This window comes from Sinohyriopsis cumingii, chromosome 14 (assembly GCF_028554795.1).
Source record: "Sinohyriopsis cumingii isolate HCF-2022 chromosome 14, ASM2855479v2, whole genome shotgun sequence".
Lineage (NCBI taxonomy): Eukaryota > Metazoa > Mollusca > Bivalvia > Unionida > Unionidae > Sinohyriopsis > Sinohyriopsis cumingii.
Window position 1 is genome coordinate 58,998,725 of NC_142974.1, and position 22,651 is coordinate 59,021,375.

The 22,651-nt window shown below is 36.3% G+C and overlaps 5 non-coding genes across 5 annotated transcripts; all 5 read left to right on the top strand.

Moving 5' to 3' along the window:
* The first annotated feature begins 3,841 nt into the window (after positions 1–3,841).
* Trnai-aau (transfer RNA isoleucine (anticodon AAU)) lies at positions 3,842–3,915 on the top strand. The gene has a single exon. It is a non-coding gene; the product is annotated as a tRNA-Ile (tRNA).
* Positions 3,916–8,188: 4,273 nt separating this feature from the next.
* Positions 8,189–8,262, top strand: Trnai-aau (transfer RNA isoleucine (anticodon AAU)). The gene has a single exon. It is a non-coding gene; the product is annotated as a tRNA-Ile (tRNA).
* A 4,274-nt stretch (positions 8,263–12,536) lies between these two features.
* Positions 12,537–12,610, top strand: Trnai-aau (transfer RNA isoleucine (anticodon AAU)). Its single transcript has one exon. It is a non-coding gene; the product is annotated as a tRNA-Ile (tRNA).
* Positions 12,611–16,884: 4,274 nt separating this feature from the next.
* Positions 16,885–16,958, top strand: Trnai-aau (transfer RNA isoleucine (anticodon AAU)). The gene has a single exon. It is a non-coding gene; the product is annotated as a tRNA-Ile (tRNA).
* A 4,274-nt stretch (positions 16,959–21,232) lies between these two features.
* Trnai-aau (transfer RNA isoleucine (anticodon AAU)) lies at positions 21,233–21,306 on the top strand. Its single transcript has one exon. It is a non-coding gene; the product is annotated as a tRNA-Ile (tRNA).
* The last annotated feature ends 1,345 nt before the right edge of the window (positions 21,307–22,651 follow it).

Genomic DNA, 22,651 nt, shown 5'->3' on the forward strand with positions numbered 1-22,651 from the left:
ACTGGATTTTGTGTGCTATAAGTGTGGGGAGAAGAGCCATGTAGCTATGAATAGCAAACGGCAAAGATTTGACACTTGTGGAAGGTTTTCTTTATGTGTCAATGAAGGATATGCGACAAATGCCACAAGGAAGCCCAAACATGTACATGTTACAGAGAGGACATTGTGGAAGTGAATCCGCAGATTGGTGATGCTAAGAGGGAGGAACAATCATTGGAGTTACAGCTTGCCGAAGATGATGAAGAAGACGTTGAGAATTAAATACAGGATAATTATAGTGAAGAAAGAGGGGAGGAAACTGTGGGAAGCAGAGTCGATAAGACCGAACAAGAAATAGAATCGGAGGAAGAACGAAACAACAGGCGTACTGTTAGTGATAGATCGGTGACGGATCCAGGAAGTGATGACAGTAGGATGGTAGTTGAAGTCGCTGTTGAAAGGCAAACGATGTTCAGAGTTTTCAGGTAAACGGAAATGGAAATAACAGTACTGATATAGACACTTTCAAAGTCATACACAGTTGGAGAAGACGGTTTAATACAGTACCTAGACTGAAAACGAATAGCATGCGTCTCAAATCCATTAAATAATTTCTAGTATTCATGGAAATGATAAAACATGCGACATAATTTAATACTTTAAACACACTAATCATTATAATGGCCTTATATATTGTATCTCTAATTGTAAACGGCATGCTAGATTTGAATAAGCGAAAGTCTGTTTTAGAAATATTTCTAAAAAATAAGAGGCCATATTTTATTATTGCAAGAAGCCTTTTGGGATGATGAGTTTACTGAATGTATCACAGAAAATGAGATTTGTAATTGTGACATATTTGATAGCAATGCCGTCATTAGGAGGGCTGGTGTTGATGTTTTAGTAGTGAGAGAGGTGAAAAATCAAGTGGCACATGAAATGTTTCATAAGGGTAGAATTTTACATTTAAAATAGATCTTGATGAAGAGTGGTTGATTTAATCAATATTTATGCTCCAAATCTTGTGCGAGTAAGGTATACCTTTTAATGAGATCAAACACATATTTGCATAACAATACTAGCGATAACACTATCTTGGTTGGTGAGTTCAATAACGCTTTATCTGGAATTGATCGACATAACAAAACCTTAACAGGGCTTTCTAAAATTAGTTATGATAGAAATACAAAACGACACACATTGTCGCATTTAACCTACTCGACACACTATTGACATTCGGTCCCAGACTATTTGGAATCAGGTCACAATTAGTACTTCGAGTTCAGTACCCACCATTGTAGTTCTAGCAGTTTTCGTCTATTTTCAGTACATTTTTTCCTCTTATTTTGGTGGGGATAGAAGAGTTATATATATGCATTTCTTGTAGGGATTTAAAGGTAATTGTTTATTCTGAAGAATATGAGTTCTAGGTGTGGTTTTCTCTTTGTATTTTGGCGACAGTGACTAGTGTGTTATAAGGCTATGGTGATGGTCCTGAAGTGAAATATGTGTTCTATTTACATACTGCTCTGTTGACAGTCCAGCCTCTCAAACAAATGCATGTCAACCTTTGACAAGAACTTCACCGTGATATCATCTTTGACGGTATCTTAAATTAACATATGATTGTATTGATTGTCACACAGTGGAAAGGTCAGTATTGAGAAACAAATGTAGTGAACATATAGAAAAATAAATTGTATTCTATGTCCACGTTGCTGTAAAGGACAAACTGTGCCTCAGCCAACAAAGGCGACACACTATTTGCATCCGGTTCCAGACTGTGCATCTAACTTATTTAGCATTGAACTCTATAACGCAAACCTGGGTATGGTTCCGAACTTTGACTGGATGCACAACATCATTAACACTTCGGTGCGTCAAAATGAACAAATTTGAAAAACTATTAACTTACTTTTCTGTGCAAGATTAGTTTGGAAAATGGGATTATTTGAGTCAGAGGTTATGCGAACTATGATAAATTGAATATTTATGCTGCCGAGTGGTCTAAAGCGCTGTCCGTCACTGATCACTGCCATCTCACCTCTGTCTGCGTGGGTTCGAGTCTCGGGCTCGGCAAATGTGGATACGTGAGAAAGCTTGCCGTTAGCTTCTCGTGGGTCGGTGGTTCTTTCCGGGGTTTTCCCGGTTCTTCCTCCACCATTAATACTGGCCGCCATGTATAGCCTCTCTTGTGCTGAAAAATGGCGTTAAACCCTATAACAACAACAACAATATTTATGCTGATTTTCACAAGCCATTGACCATCAAATATATGGTCTGCATATTTCAAAATATTATATTTCATTATTTTGAGGACTACATTTTGTGAGAAAACACATACAAGCCTGGACGTTGTATAATAAGATGTTTTGGCTTTTATAATTCTTTTGCTTTGTGCTTTTATAATCTAAATAAGAACGGTTGTGGTGAACACACCATTTCTTGACACTACAATACATTGGAGACATCTAGTAGCTGAAGAAGGCGTGAGCTGTCCATATATTCCATTTTATTTGGTCTTTACCCTTGATACGTTACAGTATGACAGTGGAGATCTGATTTTAATCATGCTGAGTTAGGCTTGTCTCTTTTTCTTTCTTGACGATAAATTTACTCTTACTATTATTATTAATATTATCATTATTAAAACTGCTAGGAGTAGCAGTAGTTCATATGTCAGTTCCAGTAGTAGGTAATTATTTACTGGTCAATTTGAATCGATCAGGGCTTTAGGGCGGGATGCTAGATAGTAAATATGCTAGAGCTGAATTTGCATCAGATAACTCCTGAAAGCGTAGTCAACATGATAAAACCTTGCCTATTAGCTTCGTGATCTGTAGATTTCCCACCATGAGGCACACTAGTTTCTGGATACTGTAGGCATGTCTACTTCATTTGTTTCATAATTATCATCATGGTTGCCTGTCGTTTCGCCAAATATTACAGATTGCTTAGCGATTGCTGCTGTTATATTTCTTATCACGTTATACTTTATAGACGAGTGTGTCCTAAGTAAAAATGAACTTGATGAACTTTGGTAAATTATTATTTTAACTTACCATACTGCCAATGTTCATTTCCCAATCAGTTGGTAATAAGAATGCACATTCATAGAAATCAGTATAGAGCATAGCAACTGTTTAACCTCAACAATTTTTGCTGAAATCATATTGTCAAACTGTATATTGAAGTGTCCAAGAGGATAGTAAGATATGTTTTCTTTTATAATTTCCGAATTATGCATTTTACATTGGTTCAATAGATTTTTATAATGATAACACACACGTTGACCATGCGAAGTTCGTGGCTTCGATCGCCCCTTTGGCCATACTTATTTTATTTTCTCATACGTCTCTTTCATTTCTATTCTGCAGCACAAATTTCAATTTCCATTTGTAAAGGCACAAAATCTGTACCTAGTTATCTCGTAAAACTATATTATTCAATTCTAAAAGCTGCGTTAGTCTGCTACCCAAAACCTGATTCAGAGGACCATCTAAGATATATATGAGACCTGCAAGTGGAAGTGAGACATCCACGACTAACCAAGAGCCACCTTGGTATGTGTCTTATCTTCGTTCTCTCCAAAAGCTCGAGGAGTAATTTATGACTTTACTTAAAACAACACGCAATGTGTTAACGTTAGCACATTCGGCAATTATGAAAAGACCAATATTTGTTATAATATGGGAGTTATGCATTTTACATTATTTCCATATATTTTATACTATTAACATACACGTTGGCAATGCTTTTACGTACCCTAATTGTGTGGTTCCTTTTGCTAATCATTCATTGTGTGAAAGTATGTACTCCATCTGTATTTCTAGATTGTGTAGGAGGATTTTGATTAGCAAGTGGCCGCATAGCTCAGTTGGTTAGAGCGTCGTGCTAATAACGCGAAGGTCGTGGGTTCGATCCCCCCTGTGGCAAATAGTTTTCATTTTCGTTACTATTTTCCTCTCTATTTCTTTATTTACCTTTATTTTTTCTCCTTCTCTTTCATTTCTTATCTGGAGTAACGAAATAAAGTCTGTGCTATTATTTTTTAAAAGTTTAACAATTCAATATCAAAACTTTATGTTACCAAAATCATGATTCAATATACGTTATATTTGAGATCTAGAAGGTGAAGTGAAAGATCCACAATCAGCTGAAGCACACTTTGGTATGTGTCTTATCTTCGTTATAGCAGTGAGCACGAGGAGTAATTCATAAGTTTACCTTAAACCTAATATAGAAAGCTATCAGTTAGAACTTTAGGCAAACATGAAAATAAATAATAAACATATTTTGGGGTATTGCACAGTAATAAAGTAAAGGTGTGTTCTCGATGTCTAGATCCGAGCCAGCTTATGAAAAGGTGACTGGATTTTGTGTGCTATAAGTGTGGGGAGAAGAGCCATGTAGCTATGAATAGCAAACGGCAAAGATTTGACACTTGTGGAAGGTTTTCTTTATGTGTCAATGAAGGATATGAGACAAATGCCACAAGGAAGCCCAAACATGTACATGTTACAGAGAGGACATTGTGGAAGTGAATCCGCAGATTGGTGATGCTAAGAGGGAGGAACAATCATTGGAGTTACAGCTTGCCGAAGATGATGAAGAAGACGTTGAGAATTAAATACAGGATAATTATAGTGAAGAAAGAGGGGAGGAAACTGTGGGAAGCAGAGTCGATAAGACCGAACAAGAAATAGAATCGGAGGAAGAACGAAACAACAGGCGTACTGTTAGTGATAGATCGGTGACGGATCCAGGAAGTGATGACAGTAGGATGGTAGTTGAAGTCGCTGTTGAAAGGCAAACGATGTTCAGAGTTTTCAGGTAAACGGAAATGGAAATAACAGTACTGATATAGACACTTTCAAAGTCATACACAGTTGGAGAAGACGGTTTAATACAGTACCTAGACTGAAAACGAATAGCATGCGTCTCAAATCCATTAAATAATTTCTAGTATTCATGGAAATGATAAAACATGCGACATAATTTAATACTTTAAACACACTAATCATTATAATGGCCTTATATATTGTATCTCTAATTGTAAACGGCATGCTAGATTTGAATAAGCGAAAGTCTGTTTTAGAAATATTTCTAAAAAATAAGAGGCCATATTTTATTATTGCAAGAAGCCTTTTGGGATGATGAGTTTACTGAATGTATCACAGAAAATGAGATTTGTAATGGTGACATATTTGATAGCAATGCCGTCATTAGGAGGGCTGGTGTTGATGTTTTAGTAGTGAGAGAGGTGAAAAATCAAGTGGCACATGAAATGTTTCATAAGGGTAGAATTTTACATTTAAAATAGATCTTGATGAAGAGTGGTTGATTTAATCAATATTTATGCTCCAAATCTTGTGCGAGTAAGGTATACCTTTTAATGAGATCAAACACATATTTGCATAACAATACTAGCGATAACACTATCTTGGTTGGTGAGTTCAATAACGCTTTATCTGGAATTGATCGACATAACAAAACCTTAACAGGGCTTTCTAAAATTAGTTATGATAGAAATACAAAACGACACACATTGTCGCATTTAACCTACTCGACACACTATTGACATTCGGTCCCAGACTATTTGGAATCAGGTCACAATTAGTACTTCGAGTTCAGTACCCACCATTGTAGTTCTAGCAGTTTTCGTCTATTTTCAGTACATTTTTTCCTCTTATTTTGGTGGGGATAGAAGAGTTATATATATGCATTTCTTGTAGGGATTTAAAGGTAATTGTTTATTCTGAAGAATATGAGTTCTAGGTGTGGTTTTCTCTTTGTATTTTGGCGACAGTGACTAGTGTGTTATAAGGCTTTGGTGATGGTCCTGAAGTGAAATATGTGTTCTATTTACATGCTGCTCTGTTGACAGTCCAGCCTCTCAAACAAATGCAGGTCAACCTTTGACAAGAACTTCACCGTGATATCATCTTTGACGGTATCTTAAATTAACATATGATTGTATTGATTGTCACACAGTGGAAAGGTCAGTATTGAGAAACAAATGTAGTGAACATATAGCAAAATAAATTGTATTCTATGTCCACGTTGCTGTAAAGGACAAACTGTGCCTCAGCCAACAAAGGCGACACACTATTTGCATCCGGTTCCAGACTGTGCATCTAACTTATTTAGCATTGAACTCTATAACGCAAACCTGGGTATGGTTCCGAACTTTGACTGGATGCACAACATCATTAACACTTCGGTGCGTCAAAATGAACAAATTTGGAAAACTATTAACTTACTTTTCTATGCAAGATTAGTTTGGAAAATGGGATTATTTGAGTTAGAGGTTATGCGAACTATGATAAATTGAATATTTATGCTGCCGAGTGGTCTAAAGCGCTGTCCGTCACTGATCACTGCCATCTCACCTCTGTCTGCGTGGGTTCGAGTCTCGGGCTCGTCAAATGTAGATACGTGAGAAAGCTTGCCGGTAGCTTCTTGTGGGTCGGTGGTTCTTTCCGGGGTTTTCCCGGTTCTTCCTCCACCATTAATACTGGCCGCCATGTATAGCCTATCTTGTGCTGAAAAATGGCGTTAAACCCTATAACAACAACAACAATATTTATGCTGATTTTCACAAGCCATTGACCATCAAATATATGGTCTGCATATTTTAAAATATTATATTTCATTATTTTGAGGACTACATTTTGTGAGAAAACACATACAAGCCTGGACGTTGTATAATAAGATGTTTTGGCTTTTATAATTCTTTTGCTTTGTGCTTTTATAATCTAAATAAGAACGGTTGTGGTGAACACACCATTTCTTGACACTACAATACATTGGAGACATCTAGTAGCTGAAGAAGGCGTGAGCTGTCCATATATTCCATTTTATTTGGTCTTTACCCTTGATACGTTACAGTATGACAGTGGAGATCTGATTTTAATCATGCTGAGTTAGGCTTGTCTCTTTTTCTTTCTTGACGATAAATTTACTCTTACTATTATTATTAATATTATCATTATTAAAACTGCTAGGAGTAGCAGTAGTTCATATGTCAGTTCCAGTAGTAGGTAATTATTTACTGGTCAATTTGAATCGATCAGGGCTTTAGGGCGGGATGCTAGATAGTAAATATGCTAGAGCTGAATTTGCATCAGATAACTCCTGAAAGCGTAGTCAACATGATAAAACCTTGCCTATTAGCTTCGTGATCTGTAGATTTCCCACCATGAGGCACACTAGTTTCTGGATACTGTAGGCATGTCTACTTCATTTGTTTCATAATTATCATCATGGTTGCCTGTCGTTTCGCCAAATATTACAGATTGCTTAGCGATTGCTGCTGTTATATTTCTTATCACGTTATACTTTATAGACGAGTGTGTCCTAAGTAAAAATGAACTTGATGAACTTTGGTAAATTATTATTTTAACTTACCATACTGCCAATGTTCATTTCCCAATCAGTTGGTAATAAGAATGCACATTCATAGAAATCAGTATAGAGCATAGCAACTGTTTAACCTCAACAATTTTTGCTGAAATCATATTGTCAAACTGTATATTGAAGTGTCCAAGAGGATAGTAAGATATGTTTTCTTTTATAATTTCCGAATTATGCATTTTACATTGGTTCAATAGATTTTTATAATGATAACACACACGTTGACCATGCGAAGTTCGTGGCTTCGATCGCCCCTTTGGCCATACTTATTTTATTTTCTCATACGTCTCTTTCATTTCTATTCTGCAGCACAAATTTCAATTTCCATTTGTAAAGGCACAAAATCTGTACCTAGTTATCTCGTAAAACTATATTATTCAATTCTAAAAGCTGCGTTAGTCTGCTACCCAAAACCTGATTCAGAGGACCATCTAAGATATATATGAGACCTGCAAGTGGAAGTGAGACATCCACGACTAACCAAGAGCCACCTTGGTATGTGTCTTATCTTCGTTCTCTCCAAAAGCTCGAGGAGTACTTTATGACTTTACTTAAACAACACGCAATGTGTTAACGTTAGCACATTCGGCAATTATGAAAAGACCAATATTTGTTATAATATGGGAGTTATGCATTTTACATTATTTCCATATATTTTATACTATTAACATACACGTTGGCAATGCTTTTACGTACCCTAATTGTGTGGTTCCTTTTGCTAATCATTCATTGTGTGAAAGTATGTACTCCATCTGTATTTCTAGATTGTGTAGGAGGATTTTGATTAGCAAGTGGCCGCATAGCTCAGTTGGTTAGAGCGTCGTGCTAATAACGCGAAGGTCGTGGGTTCGATCCCCCCTGTGGCCAATAGTTTTCATTTTCGTTACTATTTTCCTCTCTATTTCTTTATTTACCTTTATTTTTTCTCCTTCTCTTTCATTTCTTATCTGGAGTAACGAAATAAAGTCTGTGCTATTATTTTTTAAAAGTTTAACAATTCAATATCAAAACTTTATGTTACCAAAATCATGATTCAATATACGTTATATTTGAGATCTAGAAGGTGAAGTGAAAGATCCACAATCAGCTGAAGCACACTTTGGTATGTGTCTTATCTTCGTTATAGCAGTGAGCACGAGGAGTAATTCATAAGTTTACCTTAAACCTAATATAGAAAGCTATCAGTTAGAACTTTAGGCAAACATGAAAATAAATAATAAACATATTTTGGGGTATTGCACAGTAATAAAGTAAAGGAGTGTTCTCGATGTCTAGATCCGAGCCAGCTTATGAAAAGGTGACTGGATTTTGTGTGCTATAAGTGTGGGGAGAAGAGCCATGTAGCTATGAATAGCAAACGGCAAAGATTTGACACTTGTGGAAGGTTTTCTTTATGTGTCAATGAAGGATATGCGACAAATGCCACAAGGAAGCCCAAACATGTACATGTTACAGAGAGGACATTGTGGAAGTGAATCCGCAGATTGGTGATGCTAAGAGGGAGGAACAATCATTGGAGTTACAGCTTGCCGAAGATGATGAAGAAGACGTTGAGAATTAAATACAGGATAATTATAGTGAAGAAAGAGGGGAGGAAACTGTGGGAAGCAGAGTCGATAAGACCGAACAAGAAATAGAATCGGAGGAAGAACGAAACAACAGGCGTACTGTTAGTGATAGATCGGTGACGGATCCAGGAAGTGATGACAGTAGGATGGTAGTTGAAGTCGCTGTTGAAAGGCAAACGATGTTCAGAGTTTTCAGGTAAACGGAAATGGAAATAACAGTACTGATATAGACACTTTCAAAGTCATACACAGTTGGAGAAGACGGTTTAATACAGTACCTAGACTGAAAACGAATAGCATGCGTCTCAAATCCATTAAATAATTTCTAGTATTCATGGAAATGATAAAACATGCGACATAATTTAATACTTTAAACACACTAATCATTATAATGGCCTTATATATTGTATCTCTAATTGTAAACGGCATGCTAGATTTGAATAAGCGAAAGTCTGTTTTAGAAATATTTCTAAAAAATAAGAGGCCATATTTTATTATTGCAAGAAGCCTTTTGGGATGATGAGTTTACTGAATGTATCACAGAAAATGAGATTTGTAATGGTGACATATTTGATAGCAATGCCGTCATTAGGAGGGCTGGTGTTGATGTTTTAGTAGTGAGAGAGGTGAAAAATCAAGTGGCACATGAAATGTTTCATAAGGGTAGAATTTTACATTTAAAATAGATCTTGATGAAGAGTGGTTGATTTAATCAATATTTATGCTCCAAATCTTGTGCGAGTAAGGTATACCTTTTAATGAGATCAAACACATATTTGCATAACAATACTAGCGATAACACTATCTTGGTTGGTGAGTTCAATAACGCTTTATCTGGAATTGATCGACATAACAAAACCTTAACAGGGCTTTCTAAAATTAGTTATGATAGAAATACAAAACGACACACATTGTCGCATTTAACCTACTCGACACACTATTGACATTCGGTCCCAGACTATTTGGAATCAGGTCACAATTAGTACTTCGAGTTCAGTACCCACCATTGTAGTTCTAGCAGTTTTCGTCTATTTTCAGTACATTTTTTCCTCTTATTTTGGTGGGGATAGAAGAGTTATATATATGCATTTCTTGTAGGGATTTAAAGGTAATTGTTTATTCTGAAGAATATGAGTTCTAGGTGTGGTTTTCTCTTTGTATTTTGGCGACAGTGACTAGTGTGTTATAAGGCTATGGTGATGGTCCTGAAGTGAAATATGTGTTCTATTTACATGCTGCTCTGTTGACAGTCCAGCCTCTCAAACAAATGCAGGTCAACCTTTGACAAGAACTTCACCGTGATATCATCTTTGACGGTATCTTAAATTAACATATGATTGTATTGATTGTCACACAGTGGAAAGGTCAGTATTGAGAAACAAATGTAGTGAACATATAGAAAAATAAATTGTATTCTATGTCCACGTTGCTGTAAAGGACAAACTGTGCCTCAGCCAACAAAGGCGACACACTATTTGCATCCGGTTCCAGACTGTGCATCTAACTTATTTAGCATTGAACTCTATAACGCAAACCTGGGTATGGTTCCGAACTTTGACTGGATGCACAACATCATTAACACTTCGGTGCGTCAAAATGAACAAATTTGAAAAACTATTAACTTACTTTTCTGTGCAAGATTAGTTTGGAAAATGGGATTATTTGAGTCAGAGGTTATGCGAACTATGATAAATTGAATATTTATGCTGCCGAGTGGTCTAAAGCGCTGTCCGTCACTGATCACTGCCATCTCACCTCTGTCTGCGTGGGTTCGAGTCTCGGGCTCGGCAAATGTGGATACGTGAGAAAGCTTGCCGTTAGCTTCTCGTGGGTCGGTGGTTCTTTCCGGGGTTTTCCCGGTTCTTCCTCCACCATTAATACTGGCCGCCATGTATAGCCTCTCTTGTGCTGAAAAATGGCGTTAAACCCTATAACAACAACAACAATATTTATGCTGATTTTCACAAGCCATTGACCATCAAATATATGGTCTGCATATTTCAAAATATTATATTTCATTATTTTGAGGACTACATTTTGTGAGAAAACACATACAAGCCTGGACGTTGTATAATAAGATGTTTTGGCTTTTATAATTCTTTTGCTTTGTGCTTTTATAATCTAAATAAGAACGGTTGTGGTGAACACACCATTTCTTGACACTACAATACATTGGAGACATCTAGTAGCTGAAGAAGGCGTGAGCTGTCCATATATTCCATTTTATTTGGTCTTTACCCTTGATACGTTACAGTATGACAGTGGAGATCTGATTTTAATCATGCTGAGTTAGGCTTGTCTCTTTTTCTTTCTTGACGATAAATTTACTCTTACTATTATTATTAATATTATCATTATTAAAACTGCTAGGAGTAGCAGTAGTTCATATGTCAGTTCCAGTAGTAGGTAATTATTTACTGGTCAATTTGAATCGATCAGGGCTTTAGGGCGGGATGCTAGATAGTAAATATGCTAGAGCTGAATTTGCATCAGATAACTCCTGAAAGCGTAGTCAACATGATAAAACCTTGCCTATTAGCTTCGTGATCTGTAGATTTCCCACCATGAGGCACACTAGTTTCTGGATACTGTAGGCATGTCTACTTCATTTGTTTCATAATTATCATCATGGTTGCCTGTCGTTTCGCCAAATATTACAGATTGCTTAGCGATTGCTGCTGTTATATTTCTTATCACGTTATACTTTATAGACGAGTGTGTCCTAAGTAAAAATGAACTTGATGAACTTTGGTAAATTATTATTTTAACTTACCATACTGCCAATGTTCATTTCCCAATCAGTTGGTAATAAGAATGCACATTCATAGAAATCAGTATAGAGCATAGCAACTGTTTAACCTCAACAATTTTTGCTGAAATCATATTGTCAAACTGTATATTGAAGTGTCCAAGAGGATAGTAAGATATGTTTTCTTTTATAATTTCCGAATTATGCATTTTACATTGGTTCAATAGATTTTTATAATGATAACACACACGTTGACCATGCGAAGTTCGTGGCTTCGATCGCCCCTTTGGCCATACTTATTTTATTTTCTCATACGTCTCTTTCATTTCTATTCTGCAGCACAAATTTCAATTTCCATTTGTAAAGGCACAAAATCTGTACCTAGTTATCTCGTAAAACTATATTATTCAATTCTAAAAGCTGCGTTAGTCTGCTACCCAAAACCTGATTCAGAGGACCATCTAAGATATATATGAGACCTGCAAGTGGAAGTGAGACATCCACGACTAACCAAGAGCCACCTTGGTATGTGTCTTATCTTCGTTCTCTCCAAAAGCTCGAGGAGTAATTTATGACTTTACTTAAAACAACACGCAATGTGTTAACGTTAGCACATTCGGCAATTATGAAAAGACCAATATTTGTTATAATATGGGAGTTATGCATTTTACATTATTTCCATATATTTTATACTATTAACATACACGTTGGCAATGCTTTTACGTACCCTAATTGTGTGGTTCCTTTTGCTAATCATTCATTGTGTGAAAGTATGTACTCCATCTGTATTTCTAGATTGTGTAGGAGGATTTTGATTAGCAAGTGGCCGCATAGCTCAGTTGGTTAGAGCGTCGTGCTAATAACGCGAAGGTCGTGGGTTCGATCCCCCCTGTGGCAAATAGTTTTCATTTTCGTTACTATTTTCCTCTCTATTTCTTTATTTACCTTTATTTTTTCTCCTTCTCTTTCATTTCTTATCTGGAGTAACGAAATAAAGTCTGTGCTATTATTTTTTAAAAGTTTAACAATTCAATATCAAAACTTTATGTTACCAAAATCATGATTCAATATACGTTATATTTGAGATCTAGAAGGTGAAGTGAAAGATCCACAATCAGCTGAAGCACACTTTGGTATGTGTCTTATCTTCGTTATAGCAGTGAGCACGAGGAGTAATTCATAAGTTTACCTTAAACCTAATATAGAAAGCTATCAGTTAGAACTTTAGGCAAACATGAAAATAAATAATAAACATATTTTGGGGTATTGCACAGTAATAAAGTAAAGGAGTGTTCTCGATGTCTAGATCCGAGCCAGCTTATGAAAAGGTGACTGGATTTTGTGTGCTATAAGTGTGGGGAGAAGAGCCATGTAGCTATGAATAGCAAACGGCAAAGATTTGACACTTGTGGAAGGTTTTCTTTATGTGTCAATGAAGGATATGCGACAAATGCCACAAGGAAGCCCAAACATGTACATGTTACAGAGAGGACATTGTGGAAGTGAATCCGCAGATTGGTGATGCTAAGAGGGAGGAACAATCATTGGAGTTACAGCTTGCCGAAGATGATGAAGAAGACGTTGAGAATTAAATACAGGATAATTATAGTGAAGAAAGAGGGGAGGAAACTGTGGGAAGCAGAGTCGATAAGACCGAACAAGAAATAGAATCGGAGGAAGAACGAAACAACAGGCGTACTGTTAGTGATAGATCGGTGACGGATCCAGGAAGTGATGACAGTAGGATGGTAGTTGAAGTCGCTGTTGAAAGGCAAACGATGTTCAGAGTTTTCAGGTAAACGGAAATGGAAATAACAGTACTGATATAGACACTTTCAAAGTCATACACAGTTGGAGAAGACGGTTTAATACAGTACCTAGACTGAAAACGAATAGCATGCGTCTCAAATCCATTAAATAATTTCTAGTATTCATGGAAATGATAAAACATGCGACATAATTTAATACTTTAAACACACTAATCATTATAATGGCCTTATATATTGTATCTCTAATTGTAAACGGCATGCTAGATTTGAATAAGCGAAAGTCTGTTTTAGAAATATTTCTAAAAAATAAGAGGCCATATTTTATTATTGCAAGAAGCCTTTTGGGATGATGAGTTTACTGAATGTATCACAGAAAATGAGATTTGTAATGGTGACATATTTGATAGCAATGCCGTCATTAGGAGGGCTGGTGTTGATGTTTTAGTAGTGAGAGAGGTGAAAAATCAAGTGGCACATGAAATGTTTCATAAGGGTAGAATTTTACATTTAAAATAGATCTTGATGAAGAGTGGTTGATTTAATCAATATTTATGCTCCAAATCTTGTGCGAGTAAGGTATACCTTTTAATGAGATCAAACACATATTTGCATAACAATACTAGCGATAACACTATCTTGGTTGGTGAGTTCAATAACGCTTTATCTGGAATTGATCGACATAACAAAACCTTAACAGGGCTTTCTAAAATTAGTTATGATAGAAATACAAAACGACACACATTGTCGCATTTAACCTACTCGACACACTATTGACATTCGGTCCCAGACTATTTGGAATCAGGTCACAATTAGTACTTCGAGTTCAGTACCCACCATTGTAGTTCTAGCAGTTTTCGTCTATTTTCAGTACATTTTTTCCTCTTATTTTGGTGGGGATAGAAGAGTTATATATATGCATTTCTTGTAGGGATTTAAAGGTAATTGTTTATTCTGAAGAATATGAGTTCTAGGTGTGGTTTTCTCTTTGTATTTTGGCGACAGTGACTAGTGTGTTATAAGGCTATGGTGATGGTCCTGAAGTGAAATATGTGTTCTATTTACATGCTGCTCTGTTGACAGTCCAGCCTCTCAAACAAATGCAGGTCAACCTTTGACAAGAACTTCACCGTGATATCATCTTTGACGGTATCTTAAATTAACATATGATTGTATTGATTGTCACACAGTGGAAAGGTCAGTATTGAGAAACAAATGTAGTGAACATATAGAAAAATAAATTGTATTCTATGTCCACGTTGCTGTAAAGGACAAACTGTGCCTCAGCCAACAAAGGCGACACACTATTTGCATCCGGTTCCAGACTGTGCATCTAACTTATTTAGCATTGAACTCTATAACGCAAACCTGGGTATGGTTCCGAACTTTGACTGGATGCACAACATCATTAACACTTCGGTGCGTCAAAATGAACAAATTTGAAAAACTATTAACTTACTTTTCTGTGCAAGATTAGTTTGGAAAATGGGATTATTTGAGTCAGAGGTTATGCGAACTATGATAAATTGAATATTTATGCTGCCGAGTGGTCTAAAGCGCTGTCCGTCACTGATCACTGCCATCTCACCTCTGTCTGCGTGGGTTCGAGTCTCGGGCTCGGCAAATGTGGATACGTGAGAAAGCTTGCCGTTAGCTTCTCGTGGGTCGGTGGTTCTTTCCGGGGTTTTCCCGGTTCTTCCTCCACCATTAATACTGGCCGCCATGTATAGCCTCTCTTGTGCTGAAAAATGGCGTTAAACCCTATAACAACAACAACAATATTTATGCTGATTTTCACAAGCCATTGACCATCAAATATATGGTCTGCATATTTCAAAATATTATATTTCATTATTTTGAGGACTACATTTTGTGAGAAAACACATACAAGCCTGGACGTTGTATAATAAGATGTTTTGGCTTTTATAATTCTTTTGCTTTGTGCTTTTATAATCTAAATAAGAACGGTTGTGGTGAACACACCATTTCTTGACACTACAATACATTGGAGACATCTAGTAGCTGAAGAAGGCGTGAGCTGTCCATATATTCCATTTTATTTGGTCTTTACCCTTGATACGTTACAGTATGACAGTGGAGATCTGATTTTAATCATGCTGAGTTAGGCTTGTCTCTTTTTCTTTCTTGACGATAAATTTACTCTTACTATTATTATTAATATTATCATTATTAAAACTGCTAGGAGTAGCAGTAGTTCATATGTCAGTTCCAGTAGTAGGTAATTATTTACTGGTCAATTTGAATCGATCAGGGCTTTAGGGCGGGATGCTAGATAGTAAATATGCTAGAGCTGAATTTGCATCAGATAACTCCTGAAAGCGTAGTCAACATGATAAAACCTTGCCTATTAGCTTCGTGATCTGTAGATTTCCCACCATGAGGCACACTAGTTTCTGGATACTGTAGGCATGTCTACTTCATTTGTTTCATAATTATCATCATGGTTGCCTGTCGTTTCGCCAAATATTACAGATTGCTTAGCGATTGCTGCTGTTATATTTCTTATCACGTTATACTTTATAGACGAGTGTGTCCTAAGTAAAAATGAACTTGATGAACTTTGGTAAATTATTATTTTAACTTACCATACTGCCAATGTTCATTTCCCAATCAGTTGGTAATAAGAATGCACATTCATAGAAATCAGTATAGAGCATAGCAACTGTTTAACCTCAACAATTTTTGCTGAAATCATATTGTCAAACTGTATATTGAAGTGTCCAAGAGGATAGTAAGATATGTTTTCTTTTATAATTTCCGAATTATGCATTTTACATTGGTTCAATAGATTTTTATAATGATAACACACACGTTGACCATGCGAAGTTCGTGGCTTCGATCGCCCCTTTGGCCATACTTATTTTATTTTCTCATACGTCTCTTTCATTTCTATTCTGCAGCACAAATTTCAATTTCCATTTGTAAAGGCACAAAATCTGTACCTAGTTATCTCGTAAAACTATATTATTCAATTCTAAAAGCTGCGTTAGTCTGCTACCCAAAACCTGATTCAGAGGACCATCTAAGATATATATGAGACCTGCAAGTGGAAGTGAGACATCCACGACTAACCAAGAGCCACCTTGGTATGTGTCTTATCTTCGTTCTCTCCAAAAGCTCGAGGAGTAATTTATGACTTTACTTAAAACAACACGCAATGTGTTAACGTTAGCACATTCGGCAATTATGAAAAGACCAATATTTGTTATAATATGGGAGTTATGCATTTTACATTATTTCCATATATTTTATACTATTAACATACACGTTGGCAATGCTTTTACGTACCCTAATTGTGTGGTTCCTTTTGCTAATCATTCATTGTGTGAAAGTATGTACTCCATCTGTATTTCTAGATTGTGTAGGAGGATTTTGATTAGCAAGTGGCCGCATAGCTCAGTTGGTTAGAGCGTCGTGCTAATAACGCGAAGGTCGTGGGTTCGATCCCCCCTGTGGCAAATAGTTTTCATTTTCGTTACTATTTTCCTCTCTATTTCTTTATTTACCTTTATTTTTTCTCCTTCTCTTTCATTTCTTATCTGGAGTAACGAAATAAAGTCTGTGCTATTATTTTTTAAAAGTTTAACAATTCAATATCAAAACTTTATGTTACCAAAATCATGATTCAATATACGTTATATTTGAGATCTAGAAGGTGAAGTGAAAGATCCACAATCAGCTGAAGCACACTTTGGTATGTGTCTTATCTTCGTTATAGCAGTGAGCACGAGGAGTAATTCATAAGTTTACCTTAAACCTAATATAGAAAGCTATCAGTTAGAACTTTAGGCAAACATGAAAATAAATAATAAACATATTTTGGGGTATTGCACAGTAATAAAGTAAAGGTGTGTTCTCGATGTCTAGATCCGAGCCAGCTTATGAAAAGGTGACTGGATTTTGTGTGCTATAAGTGTGGGGAGAAGAGCCATGTAGCTATGAATAGCAAACGGCAAAGATTTGACACTTGTGGAAGGTTTTCTTTATGTGTCAATGAAGGATATGCGACAAATGCCACAAGGAAGCCCAAACATGTACATGTTACAGAGAGGACATTGTGGAAGTGAATCCGCAGATTGGTGATGCTAAGAGGGAGGAACAATCATTGGAGTTACAGCTTGCCGAAGATGATGAAGAAGACGTTGAGAATTAAATACAGGATAATTATAGTGAAGAAAGAGGGGAGGAAACTGTGGGAAGCAGAGTCGATAAGACCGAACAAGAAATAGAATCGGAGGAAGAACGAAACAACAGGCGTACTGTTAGTGATAGATCGGTGACGGATCCAGGAAGTGATGACAGTAGGATGGTAGTTGAAGTCGCTGTTGAAAGGCAAACGATGTTCAGAGTTTTCAGGTAAACGGAAATGGAAATAACAGTACTGATATAGACACTTTCAAAGTCATACACAGTTGGAGAAGACGGTTTAATACAGTACCTAGACTGAAAACGAATAGCATGCGTCTCAAATCCATTAAATAATTTCTAGTATTCATGGAAATGATAAAACATGCGACATAATTTAATACTTTAAACACACTAATCATTATAATGGCCTTATATATTGTATCTCTAATTGTAAACGGCATGCTAGATTTGAATAAGCGAAAGTCTGTTTTAGAAATATTTCTAAAAAATAAGAGGCCATATTTTATTATTGCAAGAAGCCTTTTGGGATGATGAGTTTACTGAATGTATCACAGAAAATGAGATTTGTAATGGTGACATATTTGATAGCAATGCCGTCATTAGGAGGGCTGGTGTTGATGTTTTAGTAGTGAGAGAGGTGAAAAATCAAGTGGCACATGAAATGTTTCATAAGGGTAGAATTTTACATTTAAAATAGATCTTGATGAAGAGTGGTTGATTTAATCAATATGTATGCTCCAAATCTTGTGCGAGTAAGGTATACCTTTTAATGAGATCAAACACATATTTGCATAACAATACTAGCGATAACACTATCTTGGTTGGTGAGTTCAATAACGCTTTATCTGGAATTGATCGACATAACAAAACCTTAACAGGGCTTTCTAAAATTAGTTATGATAGAAATACAAAACGACACACATTGTCGCATTTAACCTACTCGACACACTATTGACATTCGGTCCCAGACTATTTGGAATCAGGTCACAATTAGTACTTCGAGTTCAGTACCCACCATTGTAGTTCTAGCAGTTCTCGTCTATTTTCAGTACATTTTTTCCTCTTATTTTGGTGGGGATAGAAGAGTTATATATATGCATTTCTTGTAGGGATTTAAAGGTAATTGTTTATTCTGAAGAATATGAGTTCTAGGTGTGGTTTTCTCTTTGTATTTTGGCGACAGTGACTAGTGTGTTATAAGGCTTTGGTGATGGTCCTGAAGTGAAATATGTGTTCTATTTACATGCTGCTCTGTTGACAGTCCAGCCTCTCAAACAAATGCAGGTCAACCTTTGACAAGAACTTCACCGTGATATCATCTTTGACGGTATCTTAAATTAACATATGATTGTATTGATTGTCACACAGTGGAAAGGTCAGTATTGAGAAACAAATGTAGTGAACATATAGCAAAATAAATTGTATTCTATGTCCACGTTGCTGTAAAGGACAAACTGTGCCTCAGCCAACAAAGGCGACACACTATTTGCATCCGGTTCCAGACTGTGCATCTAACTTATTTAGCATTGAACTCTATAACGCAAACCTGGGTATGGTTCCGAACTTTGACTGGATGCACAACATCATTAACACTTCGGTGCGTCAAAATGAACAAATTTGAAAAACTATTAACTTACTTTTCTGTGCAAGATTAGTTTGGAAAATGGGATTATTTGAGTCAGAGGTTATGCGAACTATGATAAATTGAATATTTATGCTGCCGAGTGGTCTAAAGCGCTGTCCGTCACTGATCACTGCCATCTCACCTCTGTCTGCGTGGGTTCGAGTCTCGGGCTCGGCAAATGTGGATACGTGAGAAAGCTTGCCGTTAGCTTCTCGTGGGTCGGTGGTTCTTTCCGGGGTTTTCCCGGTTCTTCCTCCACCATTAATACTGGCCGCCATGTATAGCCTCTCTTGTGCTGAAAAATGGCGTTAAACCCTATAACAACAACAACAATATTTATGCTGATTTTCACAAGCCATTGACCATCAAATATATGGTCTGCATATTTCAAAATATTATATTTCATTATTTTGAGGACTACATTTTGTGAGAAAACACATACAAGCCTGGACGTTGTATAATAAGATGTTTTGGCTTTTATAATTCTTTTGCTTTGTGCTTTTATAATCTAAATAAGAACGGTTGTGGTGAACACACCATTTCTTGACACTACAATACATTGGAGACATCTAGTAGCTGAAGAAGGCGTGAGCTGTCCATATATTCCATTTTATTTGGTCTTTACCCTTGATACGTTACAGTATGACAGTGGAGATCTGATTTTAATCATGCTGAGTTAGGCTTGTCTCTTTTTCTTTCTTGACGATAAATTTACTCTTACTATTATTATTAATATTATCATTATTAAAACTGCTAGGAGTAGCAGTAGTTCATATGTCAGTTCCAGTAGTAGGTAATTATTTACTGGTCAATTTGAATCGATCAGGGCTTTAGGGCGGGATGCTAGATAGTAAATATGCTAGAGCTGAATTTGCATCAGATAACTCCTGAAAGCGTAGTCAACATGATAAAACCTTGCCTATTAGCTTCGTGATCTGTAGATTTCCCACCATGAGGCACACTAGTTTCTGGATACTGTAGGCATGTCTACTTCATTTGTTTCATAATTATCATCATGGTTGCCTGTCGTTTCGCCAAATATTACAGATTGCTTAGCGATTGCTGCTGTTATATTTCTTATCACGTTATACTTTATAGACGAGTGTGTCCTAAGTAAAAATGAACTTGATGAACTTTGGTAAATTATTATTTTAACTTACCATACTGCCAATGTTCATTTCCCAATCAGTTGGTAATAAGAATGCACATTCATAGAAATCAGTATAGAGCATAGCAACTGTTTAACCTCAACAATTTTTGCTGAAATCATATTGTCAAACTGTATATTGAAGTGTCCAAGAGGATAGTAAGATATGTTTTCTTTTATAATTTCCGAATTATGCATTTTACATTGGTTCAATAGATTTTTATAATGATAACACACACGTTGACCATGCGAAGTTCGTGGCTTCGATCGCCCCTTTGGCCATACTTATTTTATTTTCTCATACGTCTCTTTCATTTCTATTCTGCAGCACAAATTTCAATTTCCATTTGTAAAGGCACAAAATCTGTACCTAGTTATCTCGTAAAACTATATTATTCAATTCTAAAAGCTGCGTTAGTCTGCTACCCAAAACCTGATTCAGAGGACCATCTAAGATATATATGAGACCTGCAAGTGGAAGTGAGACATCCACGACTAACCAAGAGCCACCTTGGTATGTGTCTTATCTTCGTTCTCTCCAAAAGCTCGAGGAGTAATTTATGACTTTACTTAAAACAACACGCAATGTGTTAACGTTAGCACATTCGGCAATTATGAAAAGACCAATATTTGTTATAATATGGGAGTTATGCATTTTACATTATTTCCATATATTTTATACTATTAACATACACGTTGGCAATGCTTTTACGTACCCTAATTGTGTGGTTCCTTTTGCTAATCATTCATTGTGTGAAAGTATGTACTCCATCTGTATTTCTAGATTGTGTAGGAGGATTTTGATTAGCAAGTGGCCGCATAGCTCAGTTGGTTAGAGCGTCGTGCTAATAACGCGAAGGTCGTGGGTTCGATCCCCCCTGTGGCAAATAGTTTTCATTTTCGTTACTATTTTCCTCTCTATTTCTTTATTTACCTTTATTTTTTCTCCTTCTCTTTCATTTCTTATCTGGAGTAACGAAATAAAGTCTGTGCTATTATTTTTTAAAAGTTTAACAATTCAATATCAAAACTTTATGTTACCAAAATCATGATTCAATATACGTTATATTTGAGATCTAGAAGGTGAAGTGAAAGATCCACAATCAGCTGAAGCACACTTTGGTATGTGTCTTATCTTCGTTATAGCAGTGAGCACGAGGAGTAATTCATAAGTTTACCTTAAACCTAATATAGAAAGCTATCAGTTAGAACTTTAGGCAAACATGAAAATAAATAATAAACATATTTTGGGGTATTGCACAGTAATAAAGTAAAGGTGTGTTCTCGATGTCTAGATCCGAGCCAGCTTATGAAAAGGTGACTGGATTTTGTGTGCTATAAGTGTGGGGAGAAGAGCCATGTAGCTATGAATAGCAAACGGCAAAGATTTGACACTTGTGGAAGGTTTTCTTTATGTGTCAATGAAGGATATGCGACAAATGCCACAAGGAAGCCCAAACATGTACATGTTACAGAGAGGACATTGTGGAAGTGAATCCGCAGATTGGTGATGCTAAGAGGGAGGAACAATCATTGGAGTTACAGCTTGCCGAAGATGATGAAGAAGACGTTGAGAATTAAATACAGGATAATTATAGTGAAGAAAGAGGGGAGGAAACTGTGGGAAGCAGAGTCGATAAGACCGAACAAGAAATAGAATCGGAGGAAGAACGAAACAACAGGCGTACTGTTAGTGATAGATCGGTGACGGATCCAGGAAGTGATGACAGTAGGATGGTAGTTGAAGTCGCTGTTGAAAGGCAAACGATGTTCAGAGTTTTCAGGTAAACGGAAATGGAAATAACAGTACTGATATAGACACTTTCAAAGTCATACACAGTTGGAGAAGACGGTTTAATACAGTACCTAGACTGAAAACGAATAGCATGCGTCTCAAATCCATTAAATAATTTCTAGTATTCATGGAAATGATAAAACATGCGACATAATTTAATACTTTAAACACACTAATCATTATAATGGCCTTATATATTGTATCTCTAATTGTAAACGGCATGCTAGATTTGAATAAGCGAAAGTCTGTTTTAGAAATATTTCTAAAAAATAAGAGGCCATATTTTATTATTGCAAGAAGCCTTTTGGGATGATGAGTTTACTGAATGTATCACAGAAAATGAGATTTGTAATGGTGACATATTTGATAGCAATGCCGTCATTAGGAGGGCTGGTGTTGATGTTTTAGTAGTGAGAGAGGTGAAAAATCAAGTGGCA